The sequence below is a fragment of the Cnephaeus nilssonii genome (genome assembly GCF_951640355.1).
Source record: "Cnephaeus nilssonii genome assembly, chromosome: 19".
Classification (NCBI taxonomy): domain Eukaryota; kingdom Metazoa; phylum Chordata; class Mammalia; order Chiroptera; family Vespertilionidae; genus Cnephaeus; species Cnephaeus nilssonii.
In genome coordinates, this window is record NC_137090.1 from 27603335 (window position 1) to 27628087 (window position 24753).

General features: G+C 37.1%; 1 long non-coding RNA gene across 1 annotated transcript; it reads right to left on the minus strand.

Annotated features, from left to right (window-relative positions):
• Positions 1 to 2627: 2627 nt before the first annotated feature.
• On the minus strand, positions 2628 to 8536 carry LOC307114512. The gene is made up of 3 exons (XR_013815016.1): positions 8488 to 8536; positions 6060 to 6138; positions 2628 to 2701 (listed from the first exon to the last, which is right to left on the minus strand). It is a non-coding gene; the product is annotated as an uncharacterized lncRNA (long non-coding RNA).
• Between the last annotated feature and the right edge of the window lie 16217 nt (positions 8537 to 24753).

The following is a 24753-nucleotide window of genomic DNA, read 5'->3' on the forward strand; positions in this document are numbered from 1 at the left end:
TCATTGGGGTGAGCTTCTGGTGGTTACTGAAAATTCTTTGCTCCTGCATGCCACGGTCCCACCCGGTGCTCACACCTGCTGCCAGCCCTGATCACTTGGTGCCATCAGTGGGTGCAAGTGGTGGCTGCTGGCCCCAATCGCCCCTCAGGGCTTCTCCACCTCCCCCTGTGCCTGAGGGGCGAGTGGGGCCAGCAGCCACTGCTTGTACCCACTGCCAGTGCTGGAGCTGCTGCTCACACCTGCTGAGGTCCAGATTGCTCAGCGCTGTCAGCAGGTATGTGCGGCGGCTGCTGGCCCCGATTGCCCCTGAGGGGCGATCGGGGTAGCAGCTGCCACTCGAACCCACTGACAGTGATGGCTCTGCACTGTCAGCACATGGGAGCGGGGTTGCCAGCAGACAGGGGCCAAGACCCGCCCCTGTGCCCACAGCAGCCTTGCGGACCACAGTTTCTTTCAAGGTGCATGAATTCATGCACTGGGCCCCTAGTTTTGTAATATGCACCACTGGACTGCTTTATTAAAGAAACTATTTAAGAAATTACAATGTTTCCCCACCTCCAATGGAAAGAAAAACAGAACTCTAGATGTGAATTGTTCAATAGGTATCCACTAAGCACTCGAAATGTGGCTCATTTGAACTGAGACGTGCTCTAAGTATAAAATGCACGTTGGGTTTCAAAGGTTTCATACAGAAAAGTGAAGACGGTATTTCAGTAATAATTTTTACATTGGTTACATGTTGCAATGCTAATAGCATGAATAAACTGGGATGACTAAAACATGTTAAATTTAATGTCACCTGCCTTTTTATTTCTTAACTAGAGCCCTGTGCATGGATTTGTGCACTGGTGGGGTCCCTCAGCCTGGCCTGCAAGGATGGGGCCAAAACTGGCTCTCCAACATCACCATAGGGGTCCTGTATTGCAAGAGGGTGCAGGTCAGGCCAAGGGACCCCAACAGTACACATTTCCGTATACCGTCCTCTAGTATGCATCTCTTTGGTTAATCTCTTCCCACCCTCCGTCTCCCCCCTTCTCTCTGAGATTGATCACTGTTCCATGTTTCCATGCCTGTGGTTTCTGCTCCTGTGTTGAGTGTCTGCAACCTGGTGGTCAGTGCGCATCATAGCTACCGGTTGGACAGTCACTTAGGCTTTTATATATATAGATGTGGCTCTTATGAAATTTAAAATTATACATGGGGCTCACCTTATATTCTATTGCATTGAAAAGCGCTGCTCTAGAGCTAGCGGGTGGGGTTCTGGGCCTATACATCAAATCTGAGCTCTTCATGTGATACTTAGCTTTCTCTGACTGGCTTATTTCACTTAGCATAATGCTCTCCAGCTCCATCCTCATTTGTGAAATAAAATGAACACAAACAGATTCAGAGACACAGAATCATTGAACAGCCCTTCAAACCTCAGAGGGAAGGTGGGTGGTGGTGGTGGTAAGAGATCAACCAAAGAATTTGCATGCATAACCAATGGACACAGGCAATGATGGCAGGGGCAGGCTGGGAGAGGACAATGTGGGGAAAGGGGACGTATGTAATGCTTTAAAGAATTTTTAAAAATCCGAGCTCTTTCTCTCCTACTGCCTAAGGGTCAGAGCCTATTTCACAGCTGTCAATGCAAGAGAAAGACAGAGAAGGTATGTATCATGAGAAACAATGAGACAGATAACCTGCTCCTCTTAGGAAGGAATATTTAACAGAGCAAGGAGAAGAATAGCAGGTAAACAGCAGGCTTCCCCTTGCTTCCTGGAAAAAAGCCTTGTCTACTTACCATCTGAGAGAGAAGTGGATGAGACAGGACATACTGGGCTAGCACAACCTCATTGCTATCTTCTGTTCTGTGCTCCCCTAAGAGCAAATGTGAAACTTGATTCTTATTCCTGGGACAGGGGAGTGGTGTCACACCTAAGGCACTGGTGTGCATTACGGTAGATCATTTGGTTTCAAATAACGTGGAACCTCTCCTATTATTAAATTCCCAGGGAAAATTAAAATGCATTATTTTTCATGAATTCGAATCTGTGAACATTAACTTCAAAAGTCTTCTATTCCCAGTTCTTGGTCTGCATACTCTTACTCAAACGGCCTTCTCTCAGATGCCTAATTAGATTTTTAGACCTCTTTTGGAGCAAGACTACCTGGCCAATATTAAAATGGATTACTTGTCCCTTTCCTGTATAAGAATGATTCCTCTCTGCTCACAATCCTGTGACTTGCACAGGCGTTTTATAAGAGGAGTAAACAGCTAGAAATGAGCACAGAATGAATGGATGAGTACTTCCTGTGATAGATACCAGCCATACACAATGTGTCTTGGGTCTTACTAAAAAAGACCACCTGGAGGGGGAAAAGCAAGATCAGCAGAGATAAACTGAAGGTAGTGCTTTACTTTGATGAGCCAAGGAAGGATTAAATTCCAGACAGAAATGAGACGCATTTACCCCTATTGAAGAAGTTGTAAAGGAGGTATCCCCAGAGATGGCAAGAGGCTTCCTGAAGAAACCGTGAATGGAAACGGTTAGTCAGTTTTGAACACATTCCAAGAGGCCCTTATATTACCCTTATATTAATAACAAAACAATCATTCTAATGAGAACTTTTTCTCTCCTTACCTGTTCTCAGAATAAGCAAAAACATGTTTATCTGAAGGAAATACTCAGTGATGAGCTTGATGTTCAAGAAGGCACTATGAGGTAGAAAAAAATAACCAGAGACCTTATTAATAAACTATGTCAAACTCATATAAAACTAACATGCGGCAATTACATTTATATTTTCAAAAACTATGTAGTTTTCTGTGAAAATGTGACCAGGTAATTTGATGTTGAGTAAAATAAGAGGATACAAAAATAAAATAGGTGCATTTTAGTTTCAAACTCTCTGCATTATACCAGGTTTCATTTATACCACATTTTTACCTTCTGCCAGAAACATCCATTTGACAGTTGAGAGGATCTTAGACCGATTTAAATATAGTAATTTATTTATGACAAGTTGAAAATAATGGAATTTGTTTACTTGAAGTCATTAATCAGACATTACTAATCTTTGTTACCCTTTATTCACACATAGGAAGTGCCATTGAATTTGTAGCACTCAATGTGTAATGTTATTGAATGACTAAAATAATTTGTGAATTATAATTCCATATTTTTCTGCTTCAAGAAATAAGAAATTCTGGGCATCCTGATAGCTTTTTTCAAAATCAGCAAATGAGAATTTCATTAAAATTTTGCAAAAAAGGAAAGAAAAGTGAAAACAATATAAAATGATTTCCTAGAGAAAATACTGTAAGTAGTGCTGTTAAAAATATCAGTGAACTGAAAAAGATGGTATTCATCCACTGAGTCCAAACTGCACTGATTTTTTTTTTAATCCTCACCAAGGATATTTTTCCATTGATTTTTAGAGAGAATGGAAAGAAGGAAAGAGAAACATCAATGTGAGAGAGACAAATCGATTGGTTGCCTCCTGCACACATCCCGACCAGAGCCAGGATGAAGCCTACAACAAGGTATGTGCACTTGACTGGAACCAAACCCAGGACCCTCAGTCCACGGATTGACGCTCTGTCCCTTGAGCCAAACTAGCTAGGGCTTGCACTAATTTTTGTATTTAGTTGGAGACATGGACTCAACTCCTTCCTGAGAGCATCAATATTATTAATTCTCATTTTTTTCAACTGCTGAGTTTTCTTGCACGATGTTAAGTTTACAGCTATTGATTAACAGAACTATGAGGAAGATTAAAAATAATTTTTAAAGCATAAATCTTGTGCTTTTTGAAGAAAACTTCTTGTGCCTTTGAAGTTTAAAGGAATACTAATGCAGAGTAACATATATTTATACTAAATCACTTTTTTTTACTATACTTTAAAATCCATAAGCAATATTACAGTCAAATACTTTAGAACATATTATCCTCTCCCTATTTAATTGGAGGGAAAGCCATAAACACCATCAACTATGAAGTCACATATATTTTTTGATCAACATTCTATATGGAAATCCATGGAGCTATCTAATTTGCTCTAACTTACCAGAAAGGTGATTTAAAAATGAAAATTAGCATCTTGACACCTAAAATTAGCATATCAAATTTAATCACATTATAAACATGTTGACATGAATCAATTTTTTAGTTTTAGATTTAAAAAATACATAATGGCATATTACTTTTTATATGTACTGGGTGGTAACTTTTCCACACTGTGTATATTACCTTATTTAAAGTAAGAGTGTAATGCTACAGCTACTTGTAGCTTACATAGTTGTCATGTTTAAGGCATAGAAAGCTCTTCAAATGGAAGACAATTTCTTAAGGCCCAGACATGCCAACATGCTTTGAGTATGTAAGACATCTGATGAGCAGAAGTAGCAAAAATTACTGATACGTAATCTTTAAAAGAGTTGTAGTCAGTGCCAATTAAAACCAATCAGAAGAGTTGGAAATAAACAATAGAATATACTGAATTGGTAATCAAATATTAATGACCTGAGAGATCCCAGTTCCCACTGATTTCACAGGCAGCTTAAATCAAATGTATTCAAACTTCCATACAATAGACGATGCTTATTTATAAAATTATTTAAGAAAATAGCCCCCTTTATTTTTATAACAAATACCATATTTATTATGAGACTTTTGAAGTTTGCCTTAAAGTCACCACATGATAAAGGTGCTGTCTTTCATCACTGCTAGTCAACATTGTACTGGAGGATCTAGCAGCCACAGTTTAAAAAGAAAATGTAAAAGGAGGAAAATAAAAATTGAAAAGGCAAGATGAAAACTTTTTGTATATGCATAGTGTAGTCTACATGGAAAATCCAAGACCATCAAAAGTCAGACCATCAGAATTAATAGGAATTCAGCAAGGTTGCTGAGTGCAAAACAAAAATGCTTACATAATGCTTACAGTCTTTAAATAGGCCCATGAAAATCAAAATCCTTAAAATATTCCAAAAATAAACATTTAAAAAATGTTTTATTCACATCAGCAATAATATTTAGGTAAAACCAGAAATCTATAATAAAAGCATAATAAGCAATTCGACCAAACAACTGTCCAGATGACCTTCTGGACAACCATACTATGACACGCACTGGCACCAGGCCAGCCAAGGCAGGTGCAATGCGACTGGTCAGGGGCCCGCCATCGCCCCAGGATCACCCTGAAGAGGGAGGCCCAGGCCACCCTCTGGGGGCGTCAATGAGTGGGGGGGGGGGGAGGGGCTCCGTGATCGATCCCCCTGCAGAGGGAGGCTCAGGCTACCAACTGGGGGTGATTAATGGTGGGGGGGGGAGGGGCTCCGCGATTGCCCCAAAGAGGGAGGCCCAGGCCACCCTCTGCGGGATGATCGATTGGGAAGGGGGGTGCTCCACGGAACCGGGGAGCTGGGGGGCTGGGTGGTGGCAGACACAGGCAGCGCCAGGCCAAGATGGGTGTGGGCGAGGGGCAGGGCCAGGGCCTCAAGGCAGCCGGGGCTGTGAAGGCCTACCCTTGCACAAATTTCATGCATCAGGACTCTAGTAATAATGTAATAAAATGATATCTGAGGAGTAAAATTATTAATACACATAAAAATAACATGTCTATGATTAGGAGATATCAAACTATAAAAAATACCCCCAAAAAGTGTTAAATTAGAGAAATGACATAGAAAGGAACAAACAAAAAGAAAGGAGAAAGAAGAAACTTCCTATATTATAAAGAGCTAATATTCTGATTAGACCGGATGGCGGAACGACCTTCCACAATGACCAGTGGGTGGGGGGCAGGGCCACGAGGCAGCCAGGACTGCAAGGATTGGGGCTGTGAAGGCCTACGCTTGCACGAATTTCGTGCATGGGGCCTCTAGTATAAAAATAAAAGGTAAAGTTATTCCAATAGGTTATGCCACCCTCCAGCTTACAAATTAGTTTGACAATAGAATGGCAATTTTCTAAGGAAACATTATCTCTGAAGATTGAGTAAAGGGGAGGTAGAAAACCTGGGTACAATCATAACTATAAAAGGACTTAAATTTAGTAAATGAATTACTCACCTTAAAAGTCACCAATAAAGATGATTTCGTCAGAAAATTGTATGAGATAATTTTTTTGTCATTGAAATTCTTTCAAATCCTGAAAAAGATGAACCTCTTACCAAATTAGCACAAGTTTAGGGTAACCCTGATGGACTACCCTCCTAGGATCGCACAGAAAAGAACATTACAGAACTGTGTTCTTCAATTGTACAATCTAAGAACCATCTGAAGGTTTACTTTTAAAATTCATGTTCCTAGACTCTAACCCACTTCCGCAGAACCTGAGGGGTGAGAGTCAGCAGGCATGTCTGAAGCTAAGGGAGCTAGGATCTTAATAGACTTGCTATGTGATTCTGATACATGCACACTGAATTTCAGAACCACTGCTCTACAGCAATTTAAATAATAAATATACTAATATATATTCCATAAAATGTAAGAAACCCAAATACAGACTAAAAATAGTTCTGGAAGAATACATAAAAACATAACTAATGACTAAAAATAGTTCTGGAAGAATACATAAAAACATAACTAATGACTATCTCTGGATAGTACTTTGGAGGAATTGCTATATAACTTTAAGAAATTATCCATACTTTGCATGGGATACAATATTAATATAATTCATATTGCTATTAGCCAATCATAAGCTGAAACTTGGAAAATATATTTTACACTAGAATTTTATTTACCAATATTGATTGTAATTGAATTTGAAGTGTCTACTATAGACTAAAAGAAAACATTCTTGCATTTCAACAAACTGAAATTATATAGGGGAGGGGAAAATGACATTTTGGACCTTAAAATATGCCAGACATTATTTTTTTCATTACCATTTTGTAGAACTAGAATCAACAATGATCTATGTAAATTGAATTAAGTCAATTCTGTAGCAGAGGAATAACCAAAATGACATTTAAATGCCTCCTTCAGCTACAGCTTTTAAAATTTTTCCATTAGGCTTAAAGTTTTACTAGCAAATGAGAAATCTGTACATATTATTGATCGGATTGAATTTTTTTTTCATAATGAAATGTAACATTTTACATTCTGAAATGCTGTGAAATACCTTGAAATAACTATGCTGAATATTTCCCTGATCAATAATTATTTTAAATTCTGCTTCATGTAGTCTTCAAAGCAGATTTTAAGTGTGGATATACTTGTATAACTTGATGATTCGGCCAGTGGCTGAAGTTGTTAGAAGAAGAATTGATAATGTTCTCTGAACTATCTGCAACATTCTACTTAAATCAACTGGGCATAAGTTAGCTAAAATTGTATTCACTTTTCTTATTCTGCATATTTTTTTGTTAATTGAATGCATATGTTAGTGAAATATGTACATGCTTTGCTAATAGGCTTACATATAGTACCCCCGCCCTGCCCTCTCAAACCCTCTCCCTCCTGCACATTAGAGTAAATAGAACACATTACTACCTGCTTCGTGAATAGAATCATTCTAAACTACCCAGTTTGTTTATTGCCATCTTAACAATAAGGGCTAAAGAAGCTTGGGGGAGGGGTATTTGCTCTAAGATCACAAAGATATTATAAAGCATAGAAAACAATGGCAGTATCATTTTGACTAGACACATTGCTTTCTGGGATTACAATTCCTTAGAGGAATGGTTATGTGCGCATTTATAAATACGAAAATGAGGGCATTAAGGGTTGTGAAGAATAAAGGATTGTGATGCTAATGAAAGAATAGGTATTGCCTTGAGAAATAGAAAAAGACAGTTTCCTCTATTTTAGGGAGAGGCAGCAGGCATGAGAGCGATGGAACTGATAATACCAAGTAAGATTGCTCTAGAGGGCATGGCTTGGTATCATCTTTATGAGCAGACACAGGTTATATAACCCTGGATATTGGTGAAGATTTGTAGAGAGTCTCTTGAGTACACATAGACTTCCTCCTGATTACACTGGAATGAGTGTGTTGAACGCGTAATTCTCTCCCTCTACTCTCTCAAAAACCCACTACAATCATTTAAAATGCCATAAAGACACCAGGAGAGGCAGATGTCAACACAGCCAATGAGGATTGACGAACCAACTAGTGTGCTCATCTAACAATATGGCAAGTGATCTAGAGCTTCAGAGTTGCAGCATATATGGCATCATTTAAGTTAGTAAATAAGTAGTAGTCAGGAAGGTATAAATTACTATAAGCCAGGCATTTCACATATATTTTCTCTGATTCTTACAACAATGTTAAAAATCAGAATTGTTTTTCTAATTTTATAGATATGCTCAGAGATGTTAAGTAATCTGCTTAAGGTCACACAGCCAAGACGTGTTAGGATTCAAATTTGTATCTGCCTTTTGCCAATGTCTATGTGTGTTCTATTCCTCCACACTGGCTCACCACATTAAGTGAATTACTCTATCAATTATATATTTAGTATCCAAGCTTTTTGGTATTTAATAAACTTACCAAGTGCCTGCAATATCATCCAATTTTAATATAACTTGATTTCAGCATCTGAAATAAACAAAGAATTATTTCAAATAATTATTTCAAATTTTAAAATAATGCATTTCAAGATATATACTAGGTTGGTTATAATCCAAACTAATGTTTTTCCATTAAAAAAATATTATAGGAAATTAAAAGAATCAACATTGGTCTTTCAAAGCTAATTTACACAAATGTAAAATAAAAATAATAGGACCACTTATCAGATGGAAAATGCAATCTTCGTGAATATAATTGAAACCCAGAGCAATATTCAAAAACCATTAGATCTTGTGAATCATTCAATGTCACGATTTTCCTAATGCTTGAACCACATGCATGTAGCCAATGACGTATGTCCCAATCCTGACTTTCAAAGGCAACTTTTTTCTATCTATACTATTAACCCCAAATATTTTTTTAAATACATTTTTATTGATTTCAGAGAGGAAGGACAGAGATCTAGAAACATCAATGATGAGAGAGAATCATTGATTGGCTGCCTCCTGCATGCCCTCTACAGGGATTGAGCTTGCAACTCAGCATGTGCCCTGACCGAGAATCAAACCATGACCTCCTGGTTCATAGGTCGACTCTCAACCACTGAGCAACACTAGCTGGGCCTAACCCCAAATCTTTAAATTTAGGATTAGACTTTAGGCCTTTATTAATACTTATTCACATGTGCGAATGTAAATGCATTTTTTATCCTGTTGTCATATATGCCTAGTCATTAAATCAATTGAGATGGGGAGTATAGATGAGGTGGATTAAATTATCAAAAAGCATAATCACATCCCCAGGATATCTAGTTTAAAAAAAAGTTTTGAATTTGTTTTAATCATCTGTTTTCCTGGTTATAATTATTACATTGTTTATAAATTATTAAAAAAAAACACAGAAAATAAAATCAAATCTGTAATTCTGTTCCCAAAGACAATAACTTTTCCATGTGATGTTTTTCACCTATGCATATCTTCATGCAAAACTTCTTTTAGATAACAGAAATAGCATTGTTCTAAAAACTTTGTCTCAAAATTACAAAAATTAAATTATAAACTTAGAGGATGAGGAAAAGAAGGAAATCAAGTGTGAATCTCAGGATTCTGGTTTAACCAAGTATGTTGAAGGCAATATCTGTCCCTAAGAAGAGGGAGTCTGAAGTGAGTGGTAAAAGCAGGTTCTAGAATAGAAATTTAGATATCTTTCCTCTTGAGACAGATTTAGTACACACAATTTTTCTAAGAACTTATGCATTTTATTTAATTTTTAAAACTTAAGTGTAAAAGTTGTTCATGGTGGTAACTTATTATCTTTCAGTCACTGGCATATGTCTAGTTATATGCCCTTTATCATTATTTACATATTTATGCTTCTCTTTTATTCTTAATGGATTTTGCCACTTATTTTGTTCATCTCACTTATTTTATTAATCTTTCAAAGAACCACTTTTTAACTTTGATTTCATTATATATCTTTATTTTTTGTTTTATTCAATTTCGCTCATATATTTTATGTTTTCATTTTTGATTTCTGTTGTTTTATTCTGTATTTTTCCTAAAATCTTAATCCAGATATTTAACTTTTATTGCCTGTCGTTATTTTTTAATATAAGTAACCATTGAATAGTATGCATTTCCTTGTAAGTTATGCTTCATTGCACATCACAAGTGATTAATGCATTTATCTGAAAATGATAACCATTGTTTTTAAGTTACAGCTTTGCTAGGTAGAGAATTCTGACATTCTTGTCTGTGAAGATTGGATTCCATTGTCCATTTGTTTCTTTTTTGATGTCAAGAAGTCAGTTGACAGTCTAATTATCATTGTTTTGTTGGTGATTGAATTTTCTGTTATTTATCCCTCTTCCTCTCTGGCTCCAAGTTTCAATCTTCTATGTGTCTTTAGTGTTTTGCAGTTTTAATGGAATATTTTTAAATTATTTTTTTTCTATTTATTTTGCTTATGGATATTGTGGTCTTATGTATATTTATCTTCTGGTAAATGTAATTCATTATTTTTAAACCAATTAAAAAAAAACCTCAACATCTCTTCAAGTATTGCTTCTTTATTCTGTCCTTCTGAGATTTCATAATTAGATATTTTATCCTGTATGTTTTATGTTTATTTTTATGTTTTACATCTTAACTATCTGATGTATTCTGGATATTAATTCTCTGTAGTTTAGTTTACTAATTCTCTTTTGATCTTAATTATCTGTTGTCATCTCATCCATTTTGTTTTTCATACTAATGATCATATTTTCTTCCAAAAGTAGTATTTTATTGTTTTTCAAGTATTTTTGGTCATTCTTGTAGACTCTTGCTGCTTCATTAATTTTGGCATTTTTTTTCTTTCATGGTTTATATAATAAACTCTGAATCCATTTAATTTATATTTTAATCTGAAATTAGTTGTATTCTAAGTCAGTTTGTATCCTAGTCAGTTTATTTATTCTCCTGCTGAATCTTATTCATAATGGCTTGTTTTTTTAATAGTTTTTTTCATTGTTAATGCAAATTTGGCCCATTGAACTCATAAAAATTCCTGCAGCCTACATGATGTTCTTATCCCTTTGTTTCTTCCAGGATTATGGTGCTGCTACTAAAGTGGGGGCTTTTTTTTTTTAAGTATATTTTTGATTTCAGAGAGAAAAGGAGAGAGAGAGAGAGAGATAGAAACATCAATGATGGGAGAGAATCATCGATTGGCTGCCTCCTGCTGGGGATCAAGCCTGCAACCCGGACAGGTGTCCTTGATCAGAATCAAACCCAGGACCGTTTGGTCCACTGGCTGACAATCTGTCCACTGAGGCAAAGTGGCCAGGGTGAGTGGGGGCATTTTAATGCCCTTTTAGTGTCCCCAGGCTAATGAAGGAGGGCGGGGTTGTAAGTACATGTCTCCCATTTTGCTACTAACTTACAGCTCAATCTTTGGATAACAGTATGTATTATGTCAATATTTTCCCTAAGGACTACCTAACGTTTGCATGCCATTACTGTTCCCTGCTGAGATACCATTTCTCAATACTTTCTGCACAGAGGATTGATAATTTCTTTACTTCCTACAAGCCATAAAATCTATATATATAAAAGCCTAAGTGACCGGCCGACTGACCAACTGGTAGCTATGATGCACACTGACCACCAAGGGGAAGACACTCAACTCAGGAGCATAAACCACAGGCATGGAAACATGGAACAGACTGATGAATCTCAGAGGGAAGGTGGGGGAGGGTGGGAAGAGATTAACCAAAGATCTTACATGCATACTAGAGACCTGGTGCACAGATTCGTGCACTGGTGGGGTCCCTTGGCCTGGCATGTGGCCTCTCGCAATCAGGGACCCCTTGGGAGATGTTGGAGAGCCGGTTTCAGCCCGATCCCTGCAGGCCAAGCCGAGGGAACCCAGGGGTGCACAAATCCGTGCACCGGCCCTCTAGTATGTAATAAAACTGCTTCAGATAGGGTTTAATTCCACACTTCAAGGGAAGGAGACTTTAAGAGTATTTAATCTACCAGGCATTCAAAAGTGAAAGATTTTTAAAAAGTATTCACTTGTTATAAAATTAATTCTTCTTTATTAAGGTACATAATCAATATCTGATTGTTTAGATTACACTCTTCTAAATCTTAAATTGCTCACAAGATTTTTGCTTAAGTTTTCAAGATATACTTTGTTTTAAAGATGGTTTAGTTGGTATTTCTGCTATGAGGGCAGATCTCCTTTTAAATCTCAATTACTGATACTGAATTTTTTTTTAAGATTTTTATTTCAATTCATTATTTTTATACTCTCTTTGACTAGAGCAAATTGACTTTTATTCTTAAGTCAATATAAATAGTTCAAACTTTTTGTTCTTTATCATGTTAAAATCATTGAAACAGAAGAAAATTAGACTTTATGGTTGGGTGCTATGTGTTAAAGGGCAATGGAGGAGTTAAATTAAATATCACATAAAATATAGCTTGCCTTTTCTTCAGTTCAGTGCTCATGATTTGCTGGTATAAACTTTCATGGAGATATATATTTCATAGAACTTATATTTCCTTTAAAATCCTCTGGCTAAATCTGGAAGCATGTGCATTAGCTCCTACAGAGAACAAAATCAATGTGGACCATATAAATTACAGCATCTGATAATAGCCCAATATGTTGGTACGCTGTCATTCTTTTATCTAATTTTACCTTTGTGGAACATAAATTATCTTAGGGGCTGAAATATTTGAGCAAGGCTAAATTTGTTTTTCTGTCTCTGTAAAGCAGGCATCACTTTGACTGTGGCTATGGCTAAATATTTTTGCACTGAAAATAAAATCAACAGACCAAAAATACTTGAGTTGAGCAAAATACCTACTTTTTAAGAAATTTTAGGCTTATTAAACTCAAAATTAGTGGGGGTTTTTTTCTATCTTTTTGAGTAATTTCCAACAGTTAACGCCATCACATAATTCATGTTGAGACCATAAGTGAATAAACTGATATCAGGATGATTTCCACTTAGTGTTAGGATTTTGAATCATGACATAAAATGTAGCTGCTTAGAATTTCCCTGTTGATAAAAATATCAAATGAGAACGTCTCAATCATACAGAAATCACACATATTTTAAGAATATATGGCCTCAAATTCTTTCTGATATGACTTCATAGGCAGCATTTTGTTATTCCACATCCAGAATATCTTGCAAAAGAAAAAAAATTAATCTAGTTGCCATAAGTATTCCACACTTAATATTTAAATTGAATATTATATAATACTTGTAAATTATTTTTCAGCTTAAGAAAATTAAGAAGCCATTTGGAATCATAAGAAATCCTAACATACATCCACTGAGGGAATTAATTATAAGAAATTATTCAAGACAGTTAATTTATGTTTTTAAGATGCCTAGTTGCTTACACTACTTACAAGTTACTAAGTTGAAGTTTTGCGTTATATATTAGATGTTCATGTGGAATATTTATTTGCCTATAAATAATGTATATGCTATAATTCCAAATGGTAATATACAAGAAAGTAGGCATTCCTACATGAATTGGTTTATCCTATTAATTTGCTTAAGCTAATACTTCTAACATAATAACAAATTGCAAAGAAATTGCTCAGATAGGTTTAAAAAATGTGAATTTAGCATGTCTTCATTGTTGCACACTATACAACAGCATACTTGTAAAAGGAAGTGGAAATCTTAGGACAAAACTGTTTTAAGAAGCTAAGGTACACTGCAGAAACTACTCCAATTATACCATTTTATGTATAAAAAGATTAAAACCAATTGTTCTAGGTCTCACCCAGCCAGCATGTAAACCTGAGTCCCCTGATGTCATGCTGAAACAAATGTACCAGCGTCTGTGTGTGTGTATGTAAAATTTAGTCCAGTCTTGGCCAAACAATTATAGATGCTGAAATAATGGAGTTTGAATCAACATGTTATACATCATATTTCTGTTTGTGTCTTTTAATAACAACCCATTCTAGAGACTGCAGATTGACAAGAGGGGTTTCTGAATCCATTATAATAGTATTGGTTACACCAAAGTTAAGAACTTAAAAGTCATATTGAATAACATGTTTATTGCCCTTTTAAAGTTGAAAACCTGGAGATTCATCAGAGAATTCATAAATAAAAATTAAACCAGGTGAATCTCAGTATTTTTATAGAAAAGAAAAGTATATTTTAAATTCAATAGAAAAATGAAAGACTTTGATATGACAAAAGGGCCTTATATTATGCAACAGGTCAAGGAAAACAGTTATACTTACTTGTCTATTCTGTATATCAGAAAATATTTTTAGTGTCTTATTGCTAGAGAGGATTTATTTACACATAAATATTTATGCCAAATATACATTAGCATGAATAGCTATTTTATGTTCTTTTCTAGTGGGGTAAAATTAATTTTAAAAATGAGCTTTATACGTTTGTTAATTCTCACCTGAGGACATTTTTTCCATTTATTTTTAGAGAGAGTGGGAGGGAGGGGGAGAGACAGAAATATCAATGTGAGGGAGACACATTGATTGGTTGCCCTCTGCATGTGGAGATCCAGCTTGCAACATACCAAGGTAGGTGCTCTTGACCAGAATCAAACCTGGGACCTTTCATTCTTCAGGCTGATGCTCTATCCACTGAGCCAAACCAAGCAGGGCAAACTTTTTTCTTTAATGTATCATGTTTCAAGTTTGGTAATTAGTAATGGGTAGAATTTGGGGGTTCTGATTTCCCAAGCCTCTGATTTTAGACTAAGTATGCTATGTATTTCTACTCCAGCCAGGACTGGCATTCAAATTCAGAGTCTCTGAGCCTGACTCTTGTTAGTATCTGGCATTTCTACACTTTGATCCGGGTGCAGAGAAAAGTGTTTCTGCCCACAAAGAGAATTGGCAGTCCTGCACGTTATTTCCACTTGTACTGATTTTGCTTTTCTTCAGAACAGCCTCAATTAAGAACTCCCTATGCCTTTTGCCTTAACTTTCTCAACATGATTTTCTTGATCTTTGGTGTTTTTTAGGTCCTTCCATTTTATCAAAGTCCTCGTATTGATCCTACCCTCCTTGTTCCTACATTACAGTGTTTTCCTTCCTACATACTCCTCCTCTCCATTTTTATTCTTTGAAAAGAAATGCCCCGGTACATTTGTTTCAGCATGACATCAGGGGACTCAGGTCTACACGCCGGCCGGGTGAGACCTAGAACAATTGGTTTTAATCTCTTTATACATAAAATTAGAGGCTCATTGCACGAGATTCGTGCAAGAATAGGCCTTCCTTCCCCTGGCTTCATTCCCGGCCGCCCAGGAGCCTGCAAGTCCTCGCTCCCGGCTGGAGCACCACTCCTGTATCTCCCTCCACCCCCTCATAGCAGGCGTCCCGCTCCTCCTGGCCTCTCTTTGTCGGGTTAATATGCATACTCAATCCTGATTGGCTGTGGGTGTAGCAGAGTTACGGGCAGTTTACATGTTTGTCTATTATTAGGTAAGATGGTCGAATTGGAGTAGTTTCTGCAGTGTCCCTTAGCTTCTTTAAAAGTTTTGTCCTAAGATTTCCACTTCCTTTTACAAGTATGCTGTTGTATAGTGTACAACAATGAAGATATGCTAAATTCACATTTTTTGAACCTATCTGAGCTATTTCTTTGCAATATGTGATTTATTTGAATAAGCATTTTAGTAAATGGTTTTGCCTCAAACAAGCATAACTGTATGTTCAAAAGAGTTCTTTGTATTATTATAATTTTTTCTCTAGAGAAGATTTCATTGACCTATTTTCCGTATGTTTAAGTTTTTCAGCCATTGCCCAAATGTATATTTCCTTTCTTTCATTAAGATCTGATCTAAGAGCTGTGCCATTTAGAGAACTGAGTCTCACACTCATGTCTAAGCTTTTTTAAGACCTTGTATTGCTCTCATTTCTTAGAGAAAGATAACCTAATAAAGAAGGGTCAGTGAATTGACAGAAACTTGGTTTTTAGGTCTGGGAATACCTGTACTGGTATTTGAGATCAATACTCTCTAAAGTGAGAAGTACAGACCAACCTGTTATTAACAGCCCCTCTTAGCATGAACATTCTATAATGCCATTATGATTATATGGGCCTCAGTCCTAGATCAAACCCAGGAATAATAAATTAGAAGCATATGAATGAATTATCCAAAAAGAGAAAAAAATGACCTCCTCCCTGACCAATATTTTAGAGCTCCTGGAGCCACAGTTCTCTTCTAGCCCCCACGTCAGACTTTCCATTCTGGTGTAACACGGTGACTCAGACCTGGAGTCCAGCATTAATAAGCAATCGTGCAGAACATTTAGAGACCCACAAGGGTCCGAGGATAAATGCCTCAGTTAGAAAAAAAGCATATTTTGTTTCAAGAACTTTTGAGAGGACTGAGCTATCTTTGCATGAAGCTTTGTGTGTACTACTGACTCCTGTGATTGCAAAGAATCTTACCCTCCACTGCTTTTCTATCCACTCCCCTGCTGATGGGCATTTGGGTTGCTTTCAAACCTTGGCTATTATGAATAACACAGCAATAAACATAAGAGTGCATATATTCTTTCCAATAAGTGTTTTGGGTTTCTTTGGATATATTCCCCAAAGTGGGATTGCTGGGTCATACAATGGAATATACTCGGCTGTAAAAAAGAAGGAAATTTTACCTTTTACAACAGTATGGATGGACCAAGCAGGTGCTATGCTTAGTGAAATAAGCCAGTCAGAGAAAAACAAATACCAGGCGATTTCACTGATATGTGGAATCCAGTGAACAAAAGAAACAAACAAAATAGAAACAGGTTTACAGATACAGAGAACAGACTGACCGCTGTCAGAGGGGAGGGGGTTGGAGAGCTGGGTGAAAAAGGTGAAGGGATTAAGCAGTACAAATTGGTAGTTGCAGAATAACCACAAAGATGCAGATTGCAGTGTGAGGAATATAGTCAGTAATGTTGCGATAACTGGGTATGGGGCCAAGTGGGTGCTTGGGGCAGAGGGGGGAACCACTCTGTAGAGTGAGTAATTTCCAGTCACTTGACTATACATCTGAAACTGGTGCCAAAAGGCATTGAATGTAAACTGTGGTTGAGAAATAAAAAAATAAAAAATAAATCCAAGAGTTATAAATAGTTTTTTACCCATTTGACCTTGATTTCCCCGGAAAGGAAATGATGTCCCGGAGGGTGTTCTATTCCTCTCAGCAGTCCTTTTCCTCTGACCCATCCCCCACTAGTTCTAGCATCTTCATACACAGCCTGACCTCTCCCATAACCTGAGTTTAGCTGCACCCTTTTGGTATCATCAGGCCCAGCCGTCCAGATGCAGAGGTCACTTCCTTGAATAAGCTTACAATGATCTTTTGAAGATCAGACGTAGATCTCCCAAACATTTAGCAGCCAACTCTTTGTGGAAAGTCTTTCACACAATCAGATAATACTTGTTCTTTTCACACTCACTTTCCTGCCATTAAAATGCGCACAACGTTCCTAAAGGTCATCTGCTAGAAGTCTGCTTTAACAGCTACAATTCAACTATGTCACTGGTGAGAAGTTAAAAATTCAGTTAAATATGAATGACACCGAATAAGTCTGTTCCTTATAATGACCGCAGTAATTATGAGTACATTCTCATTATTGAAAATTGCTTACTTTAGAACATTAGTCTCTTGTATTTGATCTGTCTGATGGTGGTTAAATACAGTATATTCATTAGTGCTTGCAGAAGAGCTCTCTAATAGCACTTAATATGTTTTCTAAATAAACTCTAATTACAAATTCTCACAGTGTGGGAGACAGCCTAGTTTTGCCAAAGCAGGGCAGATTTGGAAATGTTTAGTCTGACAAAAAGGAGGAGGGCTCTTTCCAAGCTTGCAAGATAATTGCTAACCTCAGTTCTCTAATGGCCAGTGAGCTCAGCAGTATCTTTATGCATAGAGTACTGTTTACAGCGATGTCATCATTTATATATTTTACTAAAGTACATTACAATGCATATTTGAAACCTTCACACAGGATTAAAATACATCAAGCTTATTTTAAGATTAATATAGCAAGGGATATTGTCATCGTGAAAGATGAGTGGAACTAAGACCTATTTTAATGTTTCATGAAAACATTATTAAAAAATCCATCATTAGTTGCATTCTCCCTCCAGTCTCTATGCTCAGTTAAAATATATTAAGCTTACTTTAAAATCAATAAAGTATTTTAAAAGGTTTTTATTCCTGGCACAACGCAAAAGTGGGATCTATTTATTTTAATCTTCCTTAAATACCGAGACCTAATCTATCATTTGAAGTCGTGTACTACCCCAAAATATCATTTTGTTGAATAAATCAGCATTTCAAATGCTATGTTTCAATTATTTTCTAAACCAAATAGAAAAATGTTGCTTTGTTTTGGTATTGTTTTGTTTCTCAAAAGTGGTTATTTATTTATTTGTTATTGTTGTAAGGATCCATATGGATCCAAATTGAATCAGTCACTGGGAAACCCACACTGGAAAACTGTAGGGATGAAAAAGGACCAATGTTGTATGATTCCACTGAAGTATCTAAAGTATCTAAAGTATCTGAAGTATCTAAAGTAGTCCAGCTAATAGAAACTGAAAGTGGGAAGATAGTTGCCAAGAGCTGTGTAGGGAGAAGGGGAATTAGTGTTTAATGAGTATAGAGCTTCAGTTTTGCAAAAAGTTAGAGAGACATGTTGCAAACAATGTGAAATACTTAACATGAGTGAACTGTACACTAAAAAATAGTTAAGATGACGCAGCCAGTGTTGCTTGATGGTTGAGTATCAGCCTATGAACCAGGAGGTCACGATTTCATTCCCTGTCAGGGCACATGCCTGGGTTTCCTGCTTGGTCCCCAGTAGGGGGCGTGCAGGAGGCAGCTGATCAATGATTTTTCTCTCATCATTGATGTTTCTCTCTCTCTCTCCCTCTCCCTTCCTCTCTGAAATAAATTAAAAATATACTTAGGATGGTAAATTTAATATTATGTATTATTTACCTCAGTTCGAAAAGAAAAAAAGAAAACTTCTAGTCCTCCTTCTACTATAATTAGACGTTTAAATTTGAACAAGCTATTTCACTTCTCTGTTCCCATATATATTTGCAAAATTAGCTTCAGAAAGATTTTTACTGTTGACCTTGCCAATAACTGAAAAGACAAAGTCCTCTGGTATTGAGAGTCTAACTCCACATTTGTTTGTAAATTATAAAATTTCCATCCACTTGATAGAATCATCAATTTTCATCTTGGGCCCAACGACTAGACATGTGTGAAATATGCAATTGGGAAATAGCTAATAGAAAATTAAATTGAATTCTTTCTCCTCTTGCATTTGCACACCTTAGCAGTTATTGTATAAACTTGCCCAAGAGAGGACAATCTTCCAAATTCAACTAGAAACACCTTATACCAGAGGTGTGGCCGCATTCTGAACTGAGACTTTGAATACATGTAGAGTTGGTTTTCTATTCATCCAATGACGGATATAACCGTCTCTCTGAGCTTCACTTCCTGTTAAATATTAATACTAAATTTTACCTGGCAGAGTGATATTTAACTTGGTTTATTTTTATGAGTGTTTTAAACACTTTCTCTTTCAAGAGAATATTTCTACCTGGTCCCCTAAACAAATAATGAAAACACCAAAAAGCATAATACAATATGTGCTCTGCTTACTAACAGTTGCTTAAAATTGAGTAAATGCTGCACACCTGGATGAGCTAAATGCATTTTTTAACTTCTTTGATGACCTGTCACACTAAATACTGTATTTCAATTGCTTTTAACCATAGTATCCCCCTGCTCAGTCTCTCTAAATGAGGTTCACATTTCACTGTGGTCTCAGAAGCAATTTCCCATTGTTACTCACAGACCCCCAAGCTCCAAACATTATTAAGATTTTTCTGTATCCATTATAAACTGCTCTGCAGCATAACAGTGAATCATCATAATTTTGTTAGGCCAAATCCGCAGGTGATAGAACAATAAAAAAAGAAACCAAGAAAAGGCTCACACTACATTTCAGCAAAGGATTTCTGACCAGTTTGACAGCTCTATAAAGTTCTAAGAAATGTGCTCATTCCCTTTCTCTCTCACCCATACAGTGAGTGAATATAGTGAATACACCACCTGGAACCTCTACTCTCTTCCCATGCTCGTCAACCTTATCAAACATAAATATAGGACAAAACTAAGGAGAACATGGAGAATGGGGACAGAGAGTCTGACATGATACCACAACCCTAGCATGATCATTGTTTGTATGTCCGCATCAGTTCTCATCTAGATGCTATCTGTAGCAACAACTATTTTGGCATATAGTTACTAATAGAATGCTCAGATGTTTACTTTTGGTATCTTTACTGGACATCCCATTATATGTGTGTGTGGAGAGCAGCTACAGTGTTTGGACAGGTTCAAGCCTTGGACTGATGAGAGGGCACAGTCCTCTCATGGCCACGTGCAAGTCCCAGCTTGGAGGGCAGAGCCCTCCCAGCACAATTATAGCCAACAACTGTAGTTGTAAGCTTGAACCTATGGTCCGAGCACGTGGCCCCACGTGCCTGAGTGATGTGTGCTTCATAGAGTTCAGGTGTATGTAATTGAGTAGGATTAAAACCCACGAGAATGTTGTAAACATCTTGACCATGCCCTTACTTTGCCTCATGGAATCTGGCTATAAAATAAAGACACGGCTTGTAGTCCATGGCACTGTCGCTAGCTCTCCATCAGAGAGGACAGCTTCCCACCCAGACCCAGCTTTCTTTTGTCTATCTTTTCTCAATCCTTCACCGCCCTCTCTCAGGCTCACTGAACCTGACTAAGCTGGCGCGGCACATAAGGCGCCCAACGTGGGGCTGAGTATGCCATGGCTGTGCCGGCTCGCCACATGTGTGGATGAAAAAAAGAGGTTTCATGTAAAGCAATCTAACAGGATAACCTAATCATAAATTTCTGAGAGCAGGTCATGGTGGGTAGTCATGCCCCAGGCATATAACTTCCTAGTACAGGGTTTATCTTTGCTGTAAGCCAGCCCTGTCCATTATTCTTGTGCATATAGGTTATCACACCTTTGTAATACTAGAGGTACTATGCCTCCAAGGGGGTGATAACCCTCATGAGAGCCATAATCTTGTTAATTATCCTGTATCCAATTCCTATCTTGCTAATTTCATGTATGTCCTCTCCCTAATTTTAAATGCATAAAGAAAGCTGCAAAAATGGTTATTCTTAGAGCACTTGAGATCTTGCTCCCCGCACAGATCGTCAGTTTGGCTGAAATGGACTCATAAAATTTTTCGACAGGTGTGCCTGTTTCTGACTTTGACATATGCATGGTTTTTTTTGTTTTTGTTTTTTATTTTTATTTTTTAAAATATATTTTATTGATTTTTTACAGAGAGGAAGGGAGAGGGATAGAGAGTTAGAAACATCGATGAGAGAGAAACATTGATCAGCTGCCTCCTGCACACTCCCTTCTGGGGATGTGCCCACAACCAAGGTACATGCCCTTGACCAGAATCTAACCTGGGACCTTTCAGTCCGCAGGCTGATGCTCTATCCACTGAGCCAAACAGGTTAGGGCTGAATGTTTTAAATTATCCTATCTAATAATAGAGTAACATGTAAATTACCATCACTCCGCTACGCCCACGATTGGGCGGCGGGAGGCTGGGGGGCGGGACTTGGGGTGGCCTATTCGGCCATTGAGAGGCACGGATCCGCTGCCACTGAGGGGGGCTACCCTGCTGTTGAGAGGTGCAGGGGGCGGGGATCCCGCCCCCTGCGCCTCTCAATGGCCGCTGAGCGGGCCTGCCGCGGACACCCAGCTGTGCCTCTCAACGGCAGGGCAGCCAGGTATCCGCGGCAGCCCCCCTCAGCGGCCGTTGAGAGGCGCAGGGGGTGGGAGTCCCGCCCCCTACGCCTCTCAACAGCAGGGTAGCCCCCCTCAGCGGCCGCGGACCATCAAAAGTGGGGGAGCTGGATGCCTGTCTGCTCTGGCACCAGGCCTTTCAGAAGCTTCCACCGTGCCAGAGGCTTCTGAAAGGCCTGGTGCACCAGCGGACAGGCACCCAGCTCCACCGCGAAAAGCGAAAGCGTGTAGGGGACCCTACACGTGCATGATTCAATCATGCACTGGGCCTCTAGTATATTCATAATTATCTTTTGCAATATTTAAATTTATTTGATTATTATTTGGACACAATCCTAATGAACTGGAAGGCAAAAACATGTAACCTGTTTCATGGCTTTTAAAATCCATGATGAATTTACTTTCCAAAAATATCATGAGTTTTTCCTGGCACTTGCTAACCTTTATATCAGTGATTTTCATCCTTTTTCATCTCATGGCACATATACTAATTATGAAAATTCCGAGGCACAACAAAATATATATATATATATATACATTTTTGCCAATCTGACAAAAGAAAAAAGGTATAATTTTGATTCATTCCCACCGGATGGCTATTGTGTTGGCAGTTGTCATTTTCTTATTTGACAATCTAAGGGAAAAGAGGTCAGTGCCCCTGACTAAACAGTCAGATGTTGCGTGTTTTAAAAATTCTTGTGGCACACCACTGTGCTGCAGCACATGGGGCTGAAAATTGCTGCTGTATACGACAATACCAACTTCATATATTTCACCAGCATTAGGAATTGTATTTAGCACATTGATTATAAATGAGTTATTTCTTATTTAAAGGCCTATTTATTTCATTAAAACAGGGTTACTAGTTTACCGAAATCTTTTTTTCAAATTTATTATATATTCTTATCACTTATTTCTTTTTTCTTGCTTATTTAAGCATCTATTTTTAATGTTATTGTGTACAATTTTACATGTTTCGCTTATGTAATAATTATATTAAACTTCTGCCCCATTTCCTGGAATATTCTTTCTAGATTGTTTGCTGTTTTAGTTTTGTCTGTTATCTTAAAACCATTTTATATTTAAGTGGTGGATCAGAACTTGCTCTTTTCATCTTTCAGAGACTCCTAAGAAATGTAGTACCATTGTATTTTGCCTACAACTTTTTAATTTTTCCCCATCTAAGACAAATAGCAGAGTGGAGGGGACTTGGAGTTTCTATGCCAAATTATTTTAATATCTAAGGAATATCTTGAAACTAATGACAAAATCAAATGCTTTTATTTTCTATTTTGAACTGCTACTTAATGATACAACTCTGGATATGGGTAACTGAGGACATTACTACTTTATTGCAAATCAAGAAGTCATTTATATAAACCGATCTTTGCATAATTTTGTGCTAATTAAAATCATTGCTTTAAAGCAGAGGATTCCTGCCTAATGAATGCTATTATTTGGTGGAACACTAACATTTCTCTCTTTGTAGTAGTCCATACAGAAAAACTGGGTCCACGCGAAAGACTTAAAGAACTCTGTCTTATTGACACACGCTACCAAAAGCCACTCTCTGTATCTTAAATATACCCTCGGAGTAATGAAATCCACTTCAAATATAAACACCAACTTCCAACACAAATCCCCTTGGACATCATAAGTCATGGCATGTGTCAGGATTTTTATTTGAGTTTTAAAACAAATAATAAAGAAAATATCCTAATAAATTTGAATCTTTAGGTGTGAGGTCTTTGGTCTGTGCATTTTTAACAAAAAGCTTTTTTCCCCTTCTTTTTCTCCTCCTCCTCCTTCTAAAATAATATTAATCATTACACCTGGCTGGTATGGCTCAGTGGTTGAGTGTTGACCTATGAACCAGGAGGTCATGATTCAATTCCCGATTAGGGCACATGCCCGGGTTGGGGGCTCGATCCCCAGTGTGGGTGTGCAGGAAGCAGCCAATCAATGATTCTCTCTCATCATTGATATTTCTATCTCTCTCCCTCTTTCTTCCTCTCAGAAATTAAAATATATTTTAAAATATTAACCAATTTGATTATCATATTTCCATTTTTATAGTTAAAATTTGAATATGACAGTATGGGATGTCTGATAACTCAGTCACGTTGCTGAAATCAATGTGTGTTTTCCTAGATATGTCAATCTGCCAAGGCTGAGGTTAATGTCAATACATTTGAATGATCTAACTATCTAGTGAAACCCTGAGAATATTAGAGCCTTAAACTTTAATTACTTTGTTTGGTTTGTTTTTATAGCTGAGCAAACAAAGGTCATGAGCATTTTAGTTACTTGAGATTAAAATCAGGCCTCTCAATTCCCATTCCATCTAGTCCTATATTTTTAGTGGTTTTTTTTTTTTATCTTTCCAATAATACTACAAAGCTGTTAAAAGACAGGCTGTGACTTAATCACTTAAATAATTCTTTACTCATTATCTTCAATCAAACACCTAATGTATAGCTTTAATAGATGCTCAATTCATCTTGTTGATCAATTTGCTAAAACTTAAACATTCCCAGGATCAATATTTTATGGTGATTCTCAAAATTGTCATATAGACAGCAAATATCATCTTATACTTTTTAAGGCTTTTTTATTTTTCTCATATACAATCAAGCTATTGATCTATATTTTGCTACTCACTTATGGGTACAGACAATGAAAAGACAATTAAATCATTTTTTGCACTGAGGTGAAGCTGTAATAAATATCTAAACAAATTTTAAGAATCAATTCTGGTAGTGGAAGCTAAGACAATACACGTGGTAAATATTTCAGAGACTTCCTAAGAATAGTTTCTCTTACTCTGGATATATATTGTGTGGAAACCTGACTATGTTTTCCAAA